This window comes from Pygoscelis adeliae, unplaced genomic scaffold (assembly GCF_000699105.1).
Source record: "Pygoscelis adeliae isolate BGI_AS28 unplaced genomic scaffold, ASM69910v1 Scaffold67, whole genome shotgun sequence".
NCBI lineage: Eukaryota > Metazoa > Chordata > Aves > Sphenisciformes > Spheniscidae > Pygoscelis > Pygoscelis adeliae.
Genome location: NW_008825271.1, coordinates 4740294 through 4758269, shown reverse-complemented (window position 1 = coordinate 4758269; position 17976 = coordinate 4740294). Strand labels below are relative to the sequence as shown.

At 43.0% G+C, this 17976-nt stretch overlaps 1 protein-coding gene across 1 annotated transcript in view; it reads right to left on the bottom strand.

Moving 5' to 3' along the window:
• KIAA0922 (KIAA0922 ortholog) overlaps nucleotides 1-10757 on the bottom strand; it is a 76902-nt gene extending 66145 nt beyond the window's left edge. The window contains exon 1 of the mRNA XM_009329793.1: nucleotides 10717-10757. The gene's annotated coding sequence lies outside the window, so the exon portion shown is untranslated. The remainder of the gene's footprint in view (nucleotides 1-10716) is intronic.
• Nucleotides 10758-17976: the final 7219 nt, after the last annotated feature.

Sequence of the window (17976 nt, the reverse complement as noted above, 5' to 3'; positions counted from 1 at the left end):
GCTGAACCCATTTCTGTTCTCACTGATAAGAAAAATACATACAGCTGAAGGACTGCAAAGAGTTGCCTGAGCCCACCAAACCCACGTGCTGCCCATGGAGGAACTCTTCAGAAGTGCTCACAGGGGAAAGAGCACCAGCAGGAAGCAGGATGCCAGGTGGCTTTTTTTTTTTGGCTTAATTTTGATAACCAGAAATTGCAGAAATAATTGAAGCAGCTTCACAGGAAAGGTCAAGACCTCAGTACACCAACAAACTCAAAAAAACCCGTTAAGTATCAACATTTGGATCCACTGCTTGCCAAACACTGTCAGCTCTGAAAGAAGTGTGCAGGAGTTGATGGCAGCACTTGCAATGACTCAAAGCCGGTCTCTAGAGCTTCTGGAAATCTGAGAGTCTGTATAATAATCCTGTTTTGGACCCTCCCTTAGGACCCGCAAAAGTTTTTCAAGCATATACCCACCACATGGGTGACCAGAAGCCCTCTAGTAAATCAGGAGGAGAAACAGGGCTGTAAGAACACGGCAGCATTCAGGGGGCACAGAGAAGAACAAAGAACAGTAAAACAAGAGAGATTATTAACTTTCCACTAGATCAGGTATCAGCATTCACATATGATCAAAAAAAGCTGGGAAATTCCCACTCAGGAGATAAATACATATGTGCTACCAACAAGGCACATAGTAGCAGAAACTAAGACAAGCAGATTACAAACTGATCATTTATCTTCTTTGTAAAGCTGAGACTGCCTATTTAATTCAAAGTTAACTTCTTTGAGACAGAGGTGCAGAGGTATGTGATGACGGAATTATGCTTCAGTCTCTTGAAGAAAATAACCAGGTCCCAGAGAGAAACGTAAAAAAAAATGAACAGCAATTAAGAAAACCTGGAAAGCAATATATAATTATTTATATATGCAAAAGAAATAGTGAGAATGTATGTCAGAACAATTTTGACTTAAGGTCACTTTTTCTCCTTCATATGTATCATTCAGGTTTCTGAAAGTCTTCCCAGGCATTTTGAAGGGTGTCAAATTATCATCCTATTGATATACAAGCATCTCCAAAGGCCAGATCAGTTTCAAACCTTAGGACTGCAAAGGAACTGAAGTCTTCTTTTATGATGCAAGCTCAGCTACATTACTGTGAGTGTCACCATCCCATCATTCAAAAGAACGGTTTCTAGGCTTAAAAAAAAATAGTTGTTTTCTGCATTTCTCATGATTGCTTAAGGAGCATGCTGTTGCGAACAAGTATTTTAACAGAATTTTTTCTTGCTCAGAAAGCCCAACTTCTAACAGATACACAACAAAACCATGAACCAGAGACAACACAGCCCGTGCTTTCAACAGCACTGAACATGATACACCGTCTTAACTGTCTCCTTTTTACTTCCAAGTCCTTACAGCTTCTTCATGCGTCTTCACAAAGTTTTGAAGTAGAAGTTGGCTTTTATCAGGCAGTAACAAAAAGCATTATTTTGCACTTCAAATTTCTTAATTTTGACATCTGTGGAGTTCTGGTATCCAGATGGGTCAGACGGTAAATCACTGACTACAGCTCACTAAATACTGCAACCGTATCTTGAAGCAGACAAGAGGCTATCAGAAGACAAGAACTTCACCAAAAACAAGAACAGAGGGCTACTTCCCACCCTCCTCTTGGAAAACATTTTCCCTTCTCTCTCCTTTTCCTCATAATTCTGAGAAGAAAAAACAACTTCATGGTGACTGTTTTTGATTGAGGAATTCCTGTGTTTAATATTTATATAAAGTCCATTAGTTCTACGGAAAACAAGGTCTGTTTTGTACACACACACAAAAAAATATCCTGAGTTGTCCTTGTTTAATTTTATTTCCATTGCACTTTCTAAAAGTTACCAAGACACACACACACACAAGAAAAGCAGCTTTATTTGTACACCACTTTGGGGACAGGAGGTAGAGAGGAAGATAAGGTGACTTAACACAGCCAGCTTTGCCCTCTATCTTCCTTATCTCAGGTGGCAGGCTGGACGTAACATAGAATGGTGGACCCCTGAGAGGACAAGCACACACCTAAGTTATTCATACTGATCACGTGTTTCTCCTAGGCGATTAGCTTATTTGATTAAAGCAAACTCTTCTACAAATATAAAGCAAATATTTGCAGTGAGTACTCAGAACTCTGCAAAGGAGTTAATACACACTGTTGTCACATGCAAGTATATTTGATATACTTCTCCCCCTGAAGTGGACAGGACTGTTTTGTCCTGATGAAGAGGGGAGTTGGTCATTCTGCAATAACCACCACAAAGAAAGTCTCTTCCCAAAGCAGCTACCAAAGAAAGTGGATAAAAAAAAGATGTTTAAGACAATGTAACTAAGATGTTTTTTAAAACCTAGGCTTGAATTTGTAACCAAGCCTGAACTGAAAGTGGTACAGATGAGCTATTTTCTTTGTTTTCCCGTCCATGTTTTTACTTATGTTACTACAGCAAACGCCAAAATTACTGAAAAGGCTCCTTCACCTACTTGCCTACAAGTCACGTACTCAGAGCCACTGCCAGGACGGGAGCGCAGGTTTCCCACAGCACATTTCCTAATCAAATAAAAACACGTGAGGCATTATAAGCTAGGTTTGTGTTACCTTTGAGTCTCCAGGAAGATGAGAGGCAGGTAACAAGCATTGCCTGTAACACTTTATTACACCGCATCAGATAGATTTCACGTAACTTTATACTCAGCTTATAAAAATCAAGCCACCGTGCTGGGGTTGACGATTCAGAAGTGGACCGTCTGCAAATTCTGCAACAGCAGAAAAACTATGAAGCTAAATGCTTACAGGGTGTCAATTTTCAGATTGCTGACATCGGTCTATTATTCCAGATGTCTATTGTTTAACTGCATAATGGTAAAATTAAAATTACTGCAAATTAAGCCCTCTTAAGGGCAACTAAGAAGCAGCTATTGGGGAAGTAAAAATAATTTATTAATAATAAAGGTATAGCTATAAAGCTGAATCTTTTGTGGCCCGCTGCCCACAAATCAGAAGGATTAGCCTGAAATTAACACACATCTGAAATTCATTATTAGTGTATTAAAGTGTAAAAGTAGAAGCATAAGAAGAGAGTTCCTATTCTGAACTACTTATATTATACAAACAGCATGTATGGGCTAAGGGGACACTAAGTTTACAATGATTAGGACAAGGACAAACATGCCACAGCAGCTGTTTGCTTTTGCTTTTCTTTCCTTTTCTTTTCCTTCTCTTCTCTAAACACACAAAATGTGTCCTAACACCCTCTTTTTCAAAACAAGGCAGGTTAAGAAGAAAAATGCCATGTTCCAGAGCAGACTTGCAGAGCGCTCGCAGTGTGCAGCTGCTTGGCATTAAGAGCTGACCCTCCCCATGTGTTTGTTGAATGACTATACCAACAGCCTGTGCCACCATGAGATCTGTCTCTGCTCTTGCATAGCTTTGCAGCCAGTACTGAAACAAACACAGAATGGGAAATAAGACACCATATGCCCTTGTCCCACCTGTTCAGATCAGGACTGTCCTAACTCTAAAGACCATGCACTCTGGGTGGACTCCGTCCCAAAGCATAAGGCTACAGGGGTTTACCAAGAGCCTGAAAAAAATTAAAACCTTATACAACAAATGGTGTATGTGTCTGTGCACTTGCCTTCAACTTTCCATACAATGGCAGGCTGTGTGATTTGCTACACCATCCACCCAAAACCCATCAACTGCCTCCAAAGCTATTCATCACACCGATGCAAATGCTTTACCATCCTCCTACCCAACAGCCACTGATTTGATAAGGCATTACTTCCAACATACAACAAGATGCTCTCCCTCTCAGCCCCACACTTCTGGGGACTAACCTGCTCATCTATCTCACCACCAGTGAGCAAAGCAGCAGATTTGACTGGGCTCCTCCCCAGCTCCTCCTGCACTGCAGTAGATAAGGGAGCAAAGAGTCAGCCTTGGCACGAGTACCACCACGCAACCACCCACCCCAACAGCTGGCCAAAAGGGAGGTGGAAGAAGAGAGGGGACCAAAGGACCAAAGAAAGAGCAGGAAGATGCCATGAGGTCCGAACCAGAGCCGCACCGAGACACGGGCAGGCCTCCCTGGGAGCAGCTTGAGAGGAGTACAGCAGAGATGCTGTCCCGCAGGTGAGCTGCGTTGCCACACACGGCTCCGGTGTGGGGTCCTGCACCCATCCAGCACAGCTGGAGGAAAAGACTGAGGGAGCACTTTCATGCACATTTTCAGCTGACACTGCCACAGAAAGCAACAGGGAACCCAATCAGAGAATGATCATAGGTAAACGTTAACCTGGCAAAAATAAAACAAAGAAGTGTTTTTAATCCAGAGGAGTTTTCTGACACAACTTGGAGGGCTGCACAAGGCAGGGGACAGCACAAGACAGCCTCTTCCTCTTGCAGTACAGAAACTAAAACCATTTCAGGCATGGCCCGGACAGAAACTAAAAAGAAAGAAGAGATGCCATAAAAAGGTACACAAGAGATCTGCAGAAGAGACAGAAAGCTCAAAAAGTGGGAAAAGAAAGTGAAGAAATTATTAACAGAAGAAAAGAAAGATAGATACAGGACACCAAAATGTAAAGCACAGTTTATTTGTCTGTTTAAAACAGGTCATTACATGTGAGAAAGTTTACTCCAGTAGCACATATCCACAAATACAACTTCTTCACATACACTAATCCCTGTGCAAACAATAACCTCACAGCCCCAGCTGGGAGGAAACTATCACTGCCTGCTATTTTTACCAGTATAGAAACTGGGGTAAAGACAGCCTGGGTGGCTTTTCAAGGCAGCGTGAACCGTATGAAAGCACAAGTGCCAATTCTCAATTACCACACCAAGACTGTCTTCGTTTTTCAAAGTCAAATTGTCATCCATAGATGAGAAAGTCCATTTTAGGTCAGCGTGCAAGCCCACGTACAGATCAAACAGTCACTGATCTGACCGTGAGCATCTTCCAGCCCAAGAGGACTCGCAACAGCGAGGGAAATACATACATACCAGCAGGGTTTTTTCAATGCAAGCAGACAAGATTTTGACAATGAGTGGGATTGCAACAGCATATAAAACAGTAGCTAAATCTGGCCACGCATCACCTTTAAAATATTTCAGTTAAGGTCAATTAGGACCTACGCTGAGGACAGAAATTTGACAGCTCTTTGCAAAATGCAGCAGGATTGTCTTGTTTGCATTAACTCCAGATCCTAGAAAGCCACAGCGTTAGCTCCGCAGTCTGGTGTGAAACACAGCGCAGCTGGCCTAGGCTGCTGCTCTCATTTCAGAAATGTCTGAAAGCAACTTAGAAACAAATAAACAAATGGATAGCTGACTCATTTGCTAGCACCCAGCACTGGCATGCAATGTCCCAGGAAAAAAACAAAACAGGTTTTTCACTCCCGGTATCAGCAGACAAGCAACACAATTTTGCAAAAGGACGAATATTTTGGAAGAAGCAATGCACATGAGAGCACAACTGCCCCTAACAGCATTTAATACAAAGTTCAGCAAGACAAAGTTCATCAGTGAATGAATTACAACAAATAAAACAGAGATAAAAGAGATAAAAGGGAATTCAGCCTGCCACCCTGGCTGTGCCTAGCAGAAGTGTAAGGAAGGAGAGGAAGAGTTACACTGACAGTTCCTTCCAAAACAATCTGTTTCTCCATCTAAAAGAGATCCCCCAACTTTATTGACCCTCTAGCCATTTTCTTCAGTAAGCTTTTTTTATTCTAGCTTCACATTATCCTCTGTGTTCCCTACAGGTTTTTCCTTAGGGATTTTCACCCAAGCGTAACAGGTAGGTCTGTGCATCTCATTTCTACTCCTTTACTTCTAAGGATTATATAAAGTAAATTCCGTATCTTTAGGCATCCAGTAAAACTTAAAATTAGTAGTCCCTTGCCGATTTGGTGAAATTCTAAGTAGGATACAACAGCAGTGACTTCTCAATTAAAAACAAAAGTTAACCAATATTGAAGCAGTTTTTGGTGCAACCCAGTAAAAACACCCATTCTGTGCATACTGTAGAAATGTGTTACTTTATGCGAGGGCATTAATGGTGACTAAAAAGCTTTTTCCCAAGAAATGCAGTTTTTCTTTTTTTAATACACACAGATTTCTGCTCCTTTTGTAAAAAAAATTTTAAAACTATTAAAAACTTAATAAAAGCAACTTCCACTATTACAAGTTACGACCAAGTGTATATCCTAGCAAAAGTCTTCATGTAATTTATCAAATACTTTCAGGGGGTAAGTTTAATGACAATCTAAATGATTAGCGGCACTTGATACAAGCTTAGGGTGAAAATATTGTTTTAGGATGGTTCCTTTCAAACAGTTCAAGCACTCACTGACACTCTCAAAACTTTCCAGCTTTTCATTTTGAAACACTTTTTCAATGGATACTCAGTTTGACTTTAATAAAGATGTTTAAAAAGTAAACACAACATAAAACAATGTTTTTTTTAATATTCGGACATTTCTTCTGGCACAAAATCAATTTTTATTCTTTTGAATAAAAGCAGAAGAAAAAAAAAATCCAGCTGATTCTAACCTATTTTTCAATCTTTATTTTCCTGGCTTAGCCACCACCCAAGCTAGTTATCTGGTACACAGGCGTACCACCAGTCCCATGCCATTACTTTCCAAGAACTGGACTGTCAGAATTATGGCACTAAGACCACAGGCTTTTTTGAAGGATGAAGACACCTCTGAAGTGTCACACTCATCTGTGCCTCTTGACTGGAGATGAGATGAAGTTGTGGCCAGTGAGAAATTGCCACGTACAACCTCGCAACGTGAAGCAGGCTCATCCTCCCCAGCCACTCTGGATTCTTCCTGAAGCAAACGTTATAACTACATCTCTTAAGTATCTACTAAATCCCCGAGTAATTCTGCAGTCCGTGCACCTTAACTGCTTTGTTGTCTCTCAGGCAACTAGTAGGCTACTCCCTTGCTACCTTTACCTTCCAATTTCTCTTCCACGTCTGGAGCACCATTTCACGGACACAGCAAAAATCACAGGATTAGGAGTAATCCCACTTGGCAATCAGGAGAGGTCAAAGTGCCGGGCACCAGCTGTCACTCCCAGGGCTGCACTATCACCCTAGCAGGAACCCACTGGGAGCCGATACCATCTACTGCCCCAAGCAGCTCCAGTCCACGGGGTCAAACGCTCTCCCAGTGATCAAAGGCAAAGGTTCAACAGAAATGCTTGACTGAGCTAACTGCATCACACTTGTAATTTTCCTAGCAGTTGATACCTATCTAATCAAAGCAACATATGCCCTAACAGTCACAGGTAAAGGCTGGAAAATGTCCTCTTACTCGCTGCTTACATACCATACTTAGTATTGTATGGCTTTCCTTTCTCATGACTATTAATGCACATCATATATTAAGAGTACATGACCCACATCTTGAGCACAGCAGTTTATTCTGGTGCAAATGTTCTTAACATGTCAGCTGGGAAACTGGATCCTCAAAGGCCTTTCTCCAAAAGTCCTTCAAAACCAAGGATTAAGAATGTCATACATGTGAAAATTTATTTTTGCTTTTGGTAGTCCAATGTCTACTTCCTTGAAGTGGAAAGCTAAAAATTCTGATAGCATCATTTGTGCACATCACCTAACAGTATCGTCACTTTATCTCTGCCAGACTTCTGCATTTGATTCATTCTGCTGCTTTAGCAAAAGCGTAATAACAAAAAGCAAGCGCCTAGGTCTTCAAAATTTGCTACTGCCAGCTGTGACATGTGAACAGTCACCAGCACAAAGGAAAAAAAAAACCACACCCAAAAAGAAAACTTTCTGTCAACACCTGTCATTGACTTTCTTCTAACAAGCCTTCCAGAACAACTTTGGTTCAGGAAGTTATCTTTTTACTGCTGACTTTCAAATGTAAGAAACAGTTTTTTAAGGAAACTTGAAGCTTTTTTTAATAGGCTAGTCCAAATACATGTGGCTTTAATTCTGTCAGAGACTGTGGCCTGAGGCAGTACATCCAGAAACTCAAGTATCTACTGTCCAGCATTTCTTTTTTCAGAGTCTGATCCAGAGAGACACAAAACAGCGGAAAGCAACCTGTGGCAGCATCCAAGCAATCAGAAAGGCAGGAATCGTAGGCTGGAAATTAAGGAGTTGCTAATTACCTCTTTTTCACTCAGGGCAGCTGCAAACCCACGGACCTCCAAATCAACCATTTCTCATTCACCTCCAAAATAGCTCTTTACAAAAATTGCTATTTTGACAATGTCTTTTTACCTCCATGCAGACTTCTGTATTTGTTAAAGCTAAACCTAAGACAGAAATGATGAGACTACATCCATCTCCCCTGTGCACTTGCCACAAAAACATCAGCAAACCAAGAAGCCCACCCCAAATGGAAGATCCTGTGATGCACATGCACAGGAAGTCAGTCAACAGACTGTTAATACTTTACTTTTTTTTTTTTTTAAGTAGGTTGCAAGCTCCCAAGAAAGCCCATTAACCTAGAATTAAAAACTGAACAAAACAATGTTTTGGGAAGAGACTCTCTCCTTTATGCCCCAAGATGCTGAAAACTCTATACTTTCTTCAGCTCTGGGGAAAATTTTGAATTCTTTATCTCCATTAACTTCTGTTCATACCGCTACTTTAAGGTGCTTTGCTTCTAGGGGCTTCACATCAAATTTCAGTAGCTTTAGCTGATTTCCCTAGGGCACGCTGGCAGGCAATGAGATGGAGATGCTGCAAGCTCTCAGGTTTTGCTGCTACAGGAAAAAGAAATCCCCATGATTTCACCATATAGTAATATAAGCCAAGGGAATGAAAGTTAATCTGGAAAGAAACTAATAAATTCTAGTCTTTCTAACACACCTTTGCTACATCTTTATAAAGTCTACACTATAACATTCCTTCAGTATACAGAGCACACACAGATCGGTGTTTACATATGGCAGCAAACCAAAACAGTTTAAAAGACACACACAAACCAGTGCCTGTTTAGGCAAGTTTCCTCTAGCATTTCAGTATGACAATAGAAGGATGCTTCCATCCATGCAAGTGAACCTTATAAACTTTACTTTCAGAAAACAAGTTCATTTTTGGAAATGAGTAATTACTAGGAAAAAAAAAATCTTTAAGCACCTGACTGACAAAAAAAAGTTAAACGACTTTCTCCAACTTCCTATCTGAGTCTCAGGAACTATTTATCTTTCAATAATATTTTTATTATTGCCATAGCAGGCAGTTACTCCATCCACCTCCAGAGAAAAATAGGCAAGTGGAGATTTTTTTTTCCCTAAACTACATCTCTCTGCCTTCTAACAAAATCTCAGAATCCACCTTAAGCACAACATCTGACACTGCTGTCTTCTGACTACCTCTCAATAAAGAGAGCATGCTTAGGCACGCAATGACAATTTGCATCAAAACCACAGTAGTCCCCAGCTGAAAATCAGAAAGTTCTGTATTTGTGCAGGAAAAATGCCAGCTTTCAATAGTTTACCCCTCTTTTCGCAAGGGGAGGAGGAAAAAAAAATCCCCTATGCAGGTAGGAACTGGGGGACGTAGGTAAGCACAAACCATCAGCACTAGCTGCCAGAGGCAGCAGTAATCCTCCCATCCTGTTTCTGTACCACCTTTGTCATTCCCACAGAGGTGAGGCACAGGAGCCCTAATGTGATGCTGGGTTCGGACGAGAAGGCTCCCGATGGGGCAGAAAGAGGTGGAAAAGCTGCGCAAAGAAGCGCTGCAGTGCAGGACAGACCCATTACAACCATCCCCTTCCCACCCCCAGGCTTACCCCTTCTGCCAGCTCCCAGCAAGGCTTCTGTTTTATCAGATCTATTTGCTCTCAAACCCAAGTTAAGGGCAAAGATGGGTCATAAATGAGAAAAGCATTTCTGGCTAACTGCAGCCATCAGAGCACGGTGGTGTTACACGTGTTTATTTTAAGTCTTGTGATCTTTCTGGCTGGCATGGCACTGAAAGCTGTACCCACATTAACACATACCAAAGGAAGGAAGTGTTTCACTGGTAGATGTCCAAGCATTTTAATCTGGATGCTCAGAGGAAACAAACTGTGTATTTAAAAAATAATCTGTGATGCTATTTACCTAACTGTTCAAAACAGAGGAGGCCTGATATTAACAGAAACAGCAGAGTTGAGGCTACAGTTCTTAAGACCTTTATTATTCATCTGATTTCAAGAAATAAGGCAGGATATTTATTGTTCCACAGCAACACATTAATAAGTCTTTGGCTTTAGATCTTCTTTACCTCCCTCCCCGCCTTGGTACACATTAACACTCCAAGACTACTTACGTTTGCAAATTTTGGAACGGAAAATTGTCCTCTTGTTTAAAGAAATTAATTACAAAATATACAATAAAGCAGAATTAATAAACACAGAATTTTTTGTGTAAAAGCAGTGAAAAGCAAATGCAGCTTAGAGATAGAATAAGGATAAAGAGATGCAAGAGGGCATTTCAGTCTTGCATACGCCGTGCACTATTTTCTGGTTTTGCTAACAAATCAATATTAACATTAGTTGAGAAAATCGTAAGCCACAAGTAATGGAAATCTATTTAATATGCATCAGAAAAAACAATTTTTAGTAGTCTGCCCAATTACACTTCAGTATTTCCTAAAGCAAAAACCAAAATGAGCTTCAATAGTCTTGTTTTCATTTGAGTTTTGCTTACCTTTGCTCTTGTGGATGCTCTTCCACATCCTCCTCCGAATCAGCCTGACAAACAGAGAAAATACTATGTAAGAGTCTCAGAATTGCGACAGGTTGCACTGGACATATGTACCATTTTTAACTCCTCCGAAGATGGACTCTCACGTGACTTGCTTACAAAACAAACTCAGAAATCTAAAATTCCTACAGCAGTTCCTTTATGATTCAAGTAAGGTGGATGCTGGCCACGCCATTTGAGGTTTCAGCTCATTTTGCCAAGGTAAAGGGTGACTTAACATGGCTACTTCATTGGGGTTTTTTTCAAATGTTGATTGAACAGACTCACTTTCTATTTATACAAATGCATCTATACAAAATTCTGCTCACACATACAATTTCAATCTAAAACATCAATTGTCCTCAAGCTACAGGAAGACTATTTCCTCCACCTTCAAATTATCTGCCCCGTCAGTAAACTTCATTAGTCAGTACCTGAGAAAACACAATGCAGAATGCCTTGAAATTCAGATCATGCAGTAACACCAAAAGCAAAGGCAAGGTACCACGTTCCAACGAGGATGGAGAGATCCCAAACCCAGGTCTTATCAGTGATCAGCAGCATGTACAGAAATTGGAGAGAGTAGAAGCTTTGAACACAACAGCTTAGCTCAGTTGCTGGATGAAGGTAATTTTTGAGACATGCAATTAACAAACTGTGCCAGCTTGCAGTTTGCAACTAACCACTTTGAGCTGTCTACAGAAATGAACTCAAGCGTTGGTTCAAACAGCTCCCTGCAGGAAATCCATTTAAAACAAGCGGGTAGCTGCTCTGAACCGGCCGAGATCTCCAGGAAAGCTTTAGGTACAACTCAAAATGGAGCGTGTTACAGCCACCCAACCCGCGCTGATGAAACCCTGGACAACTTTAGGGAGATTAACATTTTTCAGGAAGAGGTCACAGTTATCCTGCCAGGAACAGCTGGTAAGTTTTCCCAGCTACTGCAGGTGATGGTTCCACAAAACATGAGCTACAAACCTTACCAATGAAAAGGTAGGAAAAAAAAAAACCCTTTTAAAATTAAAAGAGTGCACCTTCCACCACCCCTCCTACACATTTCCCACGTAAGTGCATCACGGAACAGGCCCCAAGTCACTAGCTTTAACTCTAGTTCCTATTTTCACTACGTACTGGAAAAAAAAAAATCACCTGCACAAACACTGAACATCTTTCTACAGGCCTCAGATGCTTAAGCAGACCAGGTGGCCCTACTTGTCTACTGAACAGGACAGACAGCAGGATTTGTGAAGACCTGAGCCTCATGGAGGGGGGGGAAAATGACAACCACACTAAGGCAGCAAATATGGTTAATATTATTATTAATAATTAACATTATTACGGCTAAAATAATGATGTTATGGCTACTATTATTACAGATCTTGCCAAAAGCTACCAGTTGCATCTAAACATCAATCTTTTGCCAAAAGGAGCTCATCCAACAGAAGCAGCACAGCCTTCACCATAGCATAACCAAGTCTGTAACAAGACTGACAGGGAAGTACAAGTTAATTTGAGAACTTGACGATCTTTCTGTACACCTGCCCTTAAAGGGAGGTTGGAGACACCATGATAATTGTCCAGGATCTGCAGCACATCACATGGCTCTTCAGCACAGACCTACCTACCTAGAGGTCCTAGCACCTGGCCCTCATGAAGACCTGGCCATCCCCTCTAATGACAGAGCTAAGCCTTGCTGTTAGACTCTACCAGTACGGCACAACACAAACCCATCATCTGTTTTCCAGCTTCTCCAAGCTCCTTTTGTACTTCCAGAACCTCAATACAATACGAAGCAGAATTAGAGGACTCCTCATCCACCTCCTCCAGAAACAGCTTCTCTGCCACAACAAGGCTGGCAAGCTATCCTCATTTTAAATGGCTTAACTCCTCCTTTAAATGGCTTAACATCTGCCAGGCATCAGAAACCTGGGACTGTGTCATTACACAGCGCTCACCCTTAATACTAGCTATCTTACCACTTCTCCTCTTCACTTTTTCTCAAGCAGTGATGAAGAAAACCTTCCCAATCTACAGTGCAGCCACAGCATAAAATCTCAACTGTGCAAGAAAAAAAAAAATTAAAAAATCACCCTTGACACTGAGCATGCACACAGAGCCCCATGTCTACCTTTCTCCTATCTCTTCTCCTGTGTATGCCACAGGCTACGTGTATACTTACACTTAGGATTTAAAAAAAAAAAAAAACCACAAACTTTCTCAAACTACCATATTGCCAGACAAGTACTACTACATGGGGATGGGATGAAAGGAACAACTCCCGAAGCCAAAATGCAGGTCCCAGCAACCTGTCCATGACAGGAAAAAAATCCCCTTCCTCCAAGCCTCATCCTGAATATGGACAGGTGCTTATCTTGCGCTAGAAAGCCCCTGAAAGCACCCCTCTCATATCACACAAGTCATGAGAGCCTGAGCTGACAGCTTCTGCATAATCTGCACAGCCAACCAGCCCCAAGTCCTATCAGCACCATCCAGAAGCTCAACTGGGAGGCTGGAGGAGCCTTTTAACAGCCCAAAGAGGAACACAATTCCCACCCCAAGTCTGTCTCAGGCTTTCACACAAATTGTGCACCTTCAGACGAACCCTGCTTTGAAGTAGGTGACTCCGTACATTCAATTTGTGCATAGCTGATGGGATGTGCCTCTGTTAATGACATACTGCAGTGCCACGTATCTTGGATACATATGTAAGATCAAGGTCTTCATCAGCTTTCGAAACCAGCAGAACAATTAACCTTATTAGCCCCGAGCTGCACTGAAGAACAGGAACTGAAGATGAGTCGCTACTACATGGGAAAAGAAAAAAATAATAAAATAATCTTTCAGAACCAAACAGAACCTTTAAAGTGAAAACCCAGGCAGCAGCTCTGTATTTCCCCAGTGTCTGTAACAGACTATGATACAGTAAATATTGTGGTATCTTTCTCCTTCTCCAAAATTCAAGCACCTGAAACATTATCACAGTAATCTGAAATAAGCAGTCACTATAATCTCCTAAGTATCTGCAAGCAAATTGAAACATACACAAGGCATTCCTCTAATGAAACACCTCGTTCATCTCCTACATGCAACAGGCAAGAACAGTCAAAAACCCATCACATCAGACAGATGTGGCACTGACACCAAAAAAAAGTTTGGTATATGTTGTCTTTGATGATTTACTGTCATTTTCAATCATGATAACAAGACCTACAACTTAACCTTCATTATTTCATTTTAAAGTAGTTGTTCCCTCAAAACTGAAGGGGCTGAAAGGAAAGCGCTGAATGCCCTGCTCTGCAGGTACCCAACCTGCCTGCCCCTGCCTTCAGATGCTCACAGTGATCACCAAAGCGGTTTCTGACAGACAGAAACACGCAACTATGACTCTCCGATACCTCCTTTAAGTGGTGTCCACCATGAACAACAAGTGGCATTTGTGCTTCTCTTTTCGTACGCTCATGGCCATGGGGATAGCAGGCCTGATACCCTTACTGTGCTTTTCCTTGGGCTCTTTCCTCTCCTCTTCAGCAAAAAAATATAACTAACCGCCTTTCAGCTTTGCACTGAAGTGCTCCAACATGGCTGTTTATATCTGGAGCTTTTTCAGCCTTTAATGGTAAAAGGGCTTGGGTGTCAAGTCCTACACAAAGGAGCTTTTCTCCCAAGCGTTTTAGTTAAGTAAGTATTAACAAGTTACAAACAAACAAGCAAAACCACAAAATCATAAGGAGTCTGAATAAAAACCACAACTGCTCTAATCAAGCCTCTCGCACTTGAGATTTTCCATGTCAAAATCGCACTGGTTTTCCAGGCCTCTCCCAACCATCAGGGCAGGCAAGACTACATTTTTCCACACTGAGGACGAATGATGGGAAGAAAAACAAAAACAAAAATCCAGCCACCCACCCCAGGGACTTTTGCTATAAAAAGGAGGGCAAGGAGGAGAAGGAGAGCAAGGCGGGAGCTCTGCAGCTACCCCACACTTCACACCACCTTCAACAAGAAAGAGGAACTGGGTGCAATGGAATACGGATACCACATCCGACCGGGAAACCCAGCTCATCTCAAAGCAAAAAGGGAACCCAGGAAGAAACATTGAAACACTGGAGGAAGCTGCAGACCGGTGGAAGACTGTCAGCACGCTAAATACAGCCAGCTCCTCCTCAGCTCTGGCACACAAGCCCACGCACACCCTCAGGGACTGCAATGCTCCGGGCACCCGTCAGGCTCGGCTGCGGAGCAAGAGCAGTAGGTGAGCCATCCCTAAAAGGCTCTGCAGGCTTCGGAGGAAGCTGAAATCAAGAAAAAAGATCCCAAGCGTGGGGGGAGGTGGGGAGAAAAAGCACAAATAGATGTAAAGAGGGAAGCTGGGAGGGGGCATGTGAGAAGCACAAACAATGAAAGGGAAGCAAGAGGAAACAGAAGGTAGAACGACCGACCAGGGTGGAGGCACGGGGGCCCTGGGCGGCTGCGCTCCAGCATGCAAATTCATGCCGTTCACGCAGACAAAGCGATGCTGTGAGAGGCCTAGAAAGCAACTACAAATATTAAAATGCTTTGTGTGTCCCCCCACCTCTTAACACGATGTCTTTATTTGGTATGTGCTTCTGGAACAAAAGCACGTGCGGGCAACCTGATGGCTGAATGGGCTACCAACCCGTCCAACTTTCACCCTCAATTTCTGCAGGCAGCAAGGAATGGTCAAAACTGCTCTGTCACAGGCAGCTGATGATGCATGGAAAATAAGATAATAGTGCAAAGCCACAACAGAAAGAGAAAAGCATCCATCAGACAGCATTGGTAACCTGCCAGAAATACGCAAAAAGGCTGGGCAGACAGGGCAACCTAATCCGTACCCCTGCTCAGAGCCTGCAACACGCAGGCAGGAGGGAGGCGTTTTGGCTGAGGAGCATGCACAGTTCCTTCCCTGGATTTTTCACTTCTGCATGCGAAGTCCTTGCTCTCCTGTGCCGCACTCCCGCCCTCCCTCCTCCAAAAGGGAACAGGAAGAACCAGATCAAGGGAACCAGGACACTTCCCGTTCCCGAAGTCTTCCCCAAGACCTATCTTTAAACACGTGAATGAAACCACCCTTGGATATTCCCTATCAAGCAACGTTTATTATCCACTCAAAAGCAAGGAAGCTCTTCCTCTTACTAGATCCTCACCATCGCATCACCACTGCTGTGGTACACGAACACTGGGCAACAACCCTCTGTGACGGTTTAAGTGAGAAAGTCTGTTCTTGCAAGGAAGAGAACATGGACAACCTCCTTGCAGCAGTAAGTCAGACTTTTTTTTTTTTTCGTGGAGCATGGAGACCAACAAACAATAGACCTCTTGCAAGTTTAAGCATCCCTCTAATGAAGAAAGGGCGGTCAGATACTAACAGATGAAGCAGTTTTCCAAATCTCCGGGGCTGATGCAGGCATCTCTGCCGATGCCCCTCACCAACCCAGAATGGTCACCCAGAAGGGCAACGACGCCAAATTGCCTTCAGGACCTCGCAGACGCCGCAGGGGGTCACGGCAGGGTGGGTAACCCTTGACTCCTCGGGCGCTCAGAGAAGAGCCATGACCAACCATCACAGAGCAGTGCCACCAATCCATGGAAGCGGTGTTGGAGGGGTCCCTCGCCACATCCACAGGGACAGAGGGAGGCCGCCTTTCCTCCTCCCCACAACAACTGGAAAAGGCGGCTTCAAATTCAGCCACAGGCTCCAAGCCCAAGAGGTGCTGGGTAAAGCCCAAACCCACAAGGGACAGAAATTCGGGCATCGAGGCCGGGCCTTGGAACCAAGCTTCAGTCTCAAAACCTGTTTGAGGAACCCAGGCCCTTCTGCTTCAGCTTGAGCAGTCACCCGACGCATCAGATGCCGCTGTGGTCCCCAAGCTCAGAGGGGAAAGCCATGCAAAACAGTCTCTGCAGCACTAGTGCTCAGAGACTGGTTCATCTGGCTTTTAACATCCGCCTTTTATTTCAGCGAGCCTATCGCAATTTTCACTTCTTGCTCTGTCGCAACTGAAACTAGAAGACCTATTTTCTTTCCTGCATACCTAACGCAGCATCTACAGAAACGCCAGAGAAGCAGCAGCCTCAGCTTCACCTTTCACTGCTGCAAAGACTCAGCAGGACCATGCGCTCAACCACTCCAAGTTCAAGCACCGTTCATGCCTGGTTTTGCTTCAGTTGCGCTAGAGCTTATTTTTACGAGGATGCTCAAGAACAAACTGTTTTCCAAGAGGACCTAACCTCCTCAGGAAGTAAACATCACATCACCTTCACTCAATTGCTGCTTTGCAATGAGGAGCAACTATAAACGACTGCATTACACGGTTCTACATCTAATGCATCTTAATGTCTTCAAGGTAAAGACTGCACAAGCAAAAGGCCGAGTTCCTTAAGCATCCCTGGGCACAGAGACTCTGCACCTTCCCTTAGCTACTACCACATCTGCACCAGGCAAATTCTGAACAGCATAATATATAAAAACATTTTTTAAAAGTATTTGTATATACAATAGGCAATACTTTTGTAACACCACAACACAAAATGCTGGGCCCTGGTAAGCAGCATCAATTGTTAGCTAGCTGAGGAGAGAAATAACACTTCTGCTGTTTTTCCCTACGTTAATGGGTATCAACGGCTGAGCACTAAACAGAGAATGATATAATGGCTTAAGAGAAACAAATTACTCTCTTCTCCCTCTCACATAAGACGGTGTCCCTAAGGACTGCTTCTTCCCATTTACGAGCCTGGTGCCTTGAAGTCTAGGAAGGCCCGGCTCAACATATGGCAGAGTCCGTCAGTGCAAGTTAAACGACTGCCTCAAATGCCGTAAACTCCAGACCACCGCTTCCCGCACCCCTCCTCGCTTACCAGCCCGGCCATGTATTTCACCCTACTGACTTCTCTTCCCATACAGAACGTAACAAATCATGTTACCACTCAACAAAAGCGGCTAAACAAAACAAAAATGCGCTACCACGAGAGGAACGACATCATAAATGATGTGTCATTTGAGGGGGAAAAATGGCTTCACCTGAGCCGGTCTGATATATAAATACACGCACGTCCAGTATTTACCGTGCACAAATACATTCATTTAAAAAAAAAAAAGAGAAAAAGAAAACGGGAAAAAAAACACAGAAAAGAAACAGAACTGAGAAATCACACTGCTGGTTGCAGCCCCGGTAGCGGCACGGTGCTGGGAGGGGGAAGCCG